Raw genomic sequence first — 3,054 nt, 5'->3', positions numbered from 1 at the left:
CGGCGCCGCCTCCGGGGCCGCCCCGCGAGCAGGGCCGGGCTGCGCGGCTGTTGGCTGCGGGCGGCCCGTGCCCAACGGCGCTGTGGCAGCGGCCTGCGGGCGTGATTCCTTCGGGAAAGAAGGAAGAGGTCGGTGGCAGCCTCGGGCTGAGCGCGTGGGCACCCGCTCACACAGCCACGGGCTTGGCTGCCTTCGGAACGGAGTGCTGCCCGTGTTACTCCTGGGCTGGGCGGAACGCGGGGCCAGGGCATGACCACCATTCCCAATGTACGTGGATGGCAGTGATGCTATACTGAAGCTACCAGGCCTGGGGCTGGACTGCTCTCTGTTCCCTCTTTGCAGCATTGCCTCTTTTTTCCTGCAAAATGTTGGAGGTGCTCCGGAGCAGCAACCATGCACGTGCCTGGAAAGAGGAGAGGTGTGGAAATGGGCTGTGCCAAGGCAAGGAGTCCAACCGCTGGGTCATGGCCTTGCGTATCTCCATTATGCCTCTCCATCTCAAGCTGCCAGTCATGGCACAAGGAACTTGAGGACCTCACAGCCAGAGTGGGGTGCTTTGAAAACCATTGGCTTTCCACCCCCCTGCCAAACAGACAACTCGTCCAAAACAGTTAACGGAGCTGTAGGATGTGGTAGCATCATGCTTGTTTCTTTTCAGGATCAGACCAGACTGAGACAGGGCCACACACCAATGACCATTGGTTTAGGCATGAACTACCAGCAGAAGCCTTGACTTGATGAACAGATCAGATCCCTTTTTCGATTTCACAGTGCTGGAGGAATTCTTGGTTGCATTTACAATATTGGCTTCTCTGCTGCCTGTTAACAGCTGCAATACATTTGGGATAGCACTTTCATCAACTTAAAACTAAGGAAAATAGTACCAAATTGAAGTGGTGAAGTTCTCAGCAGCTTCAGTCTTCCATTAATTCACTGAAAGATGCAAGAAAATTGAGCTTTTACATGCTTGTCTTCAACAACATAAGCTCAACACTCTTGTTTCTAGATCTTTAATTCCCCTGGATTTTACCTTGGTTACTTTTATACTGAGATGGCAAGCTGCAGGCACTGGGTGCCACATTACAGACATTCTTAGCAGCTATGTCCCAGCTTTCCTCACTTGCCCAAGCCACCTTGCCATGCAGTGGGAGAAGGGCTCTCAGATCTGACTAAATCCTGTCCTCCCCTGAAGCAGCACAGTAGTATTTTGCAGTCAGAAATTGAAATTCTATGTAAAAAAAAAGCCAAACATCTGGGATCTACTTTAATAGAAGGTATCTCAAATAATATATGATCACTGGAATAATGGCATGAATTGAGAAGAGTGATATTTATTATGAAGAGCAGTACAGAGTTCAGCATTCTCTTCTGGGCTCTGGTTTTGAACCAGGCAGCACTTTCAGTGTAATTTTACACTGAACTCAAGGAGGAAGCACCTGTAACTAACATGAAACTTGGTTTTTTAGCTAAAAAAAATATACATTAACTACATAGCAGCTAAACACTACTGAAAATAAACTGAATAGACATAAATGTTGAGTAACAGAAATTCTCTGAAGGGACGTAATGTTTTCTCCATTTAATTAAGCTACTTCATGGCCTGTACTGGTGCTGGATAATCCCAAGAAATTGTGCAGAACTAGCAGTCAGAGAATGCTTTTATTTTCAGACTCATTGCCTGACTGACAGTCGAGGCTACAGACGACGAACGCTGCCAGGTGATTCAGTTGTGAAACCACTGATGCCTGTGAGACAGTGTTGTAATGTGTGCATGGACAGAAATCTGGGGCTTACTTTCACAGTGCTGCTTGTCACTGGCTGCACATGACAGATAGGAGCAAGCATTGCACAGCCTGGGCATAGTGCTGCCAAAATAGTCAGCTTGCCTCCGGTTCCTTCATGTGACCGCGAATGCCCTATTTGTGTTTTCATTCTCCCTTTTGTTTAGACTTTTGCACAGAGGGGCCATTTTGTTCTAGAACTTTTTTTTTTTTTTTTTTTTTTTTAATGCCAAATATAATAGCAAAACTGCAGTCAAGTCCCAGACATTAACAGCACTTCATTCTGGCTGTGTATCCTGTCATATGATCTACCACCCTGGTGGAAAATGAAACATGCTCAGCTGAAGCATATAGAAACTGAAACTTGGCCAGAACACAGCTACAACACAGATTTCCTTATTTAATAATGTGCTAAATGCAATATTAAATCCTGCAGATTTTGCACAACTTCACCAAACTGACTGCAAAGCAGTGATAATAATCACTTTCAACACTTACAGTGAAGTGTGCCTTCAGTTTGACCTTAAAGAAAATAATCTAAGATATATATTTTTTAATGTCTGGTTTCTGAGAAGCTGATTTTGCTCATGTTTCTAAATACTTTCCTGCAGTCATGGTCTACTGATACTTTTTTTTTTTTTCTTTTGGATGAAAACAGCAATTGTGGTACAGGCACCATGCTTCAGAGCAAAGGAGCTAATAGGACTTTCTATTGCAAAAAAAAAAAAAAAAAAATGCAAAATTAATGACAATCATAAGATCTGATAACATGCATAAACCTTGAATTGCAGCCATGCCTACTGTGAAAGAGTGAGTGGCCATGTGGGCAGAATTCCCCTGGACAATTGCAGACCACAGATAAATATTTCTGCAGTTCCCAGAGGTTCACTCTATAGCTGGTGGAGAAAACCGGGAATTTCTATAGCACAGTTTATCTGACCTGAAACAGATGTCAGATGTAGATTGCCCTGCCTATGTTTTTTTTTTTTATTATTATTAAACTTGTTAATCCTGATACAGGTAAAAAGTAAAAATAAACATTGAAGCCTAATTCAGCTTTTGCCCCTAGATTTGATGCATCACAGTATATTCTAGTAGATCTTGGAATTAAGTTAATAATGTGGCAGTTCAGAGTGTTTTTTGTATAGAATCACAGAATATCCTGAGACTGCAAGAATCACTGAACCCAAGCCCTGGCTCCACACAGGACCACCCAGAATTCAAAGTTTGAGAGTGCTGTCCAAACACTCCTTAAAGTCCGGTAGCTTGGGCC

The sequence above is a fragment of the Meleagris gallopavo genome, chromosome 2 (assembly GCF_905368555.1).
Source record: "Meleagris gallopavo chromosome 2, MGAL_WU_HG_1.1, whole genome shotgun sequence".
NCBI classification, from domain to species: domain Eukaryota; kingdom Metazoa; phylum Chordata; class Aves; order Galliformes; family Phasianidae; genus Meleagris; species Meleagris gallopavo.
The sequence above is the reverse complement of the archived record's forward strand: the minus strand, read 5'-3'. Positions refer to the sequence as shown.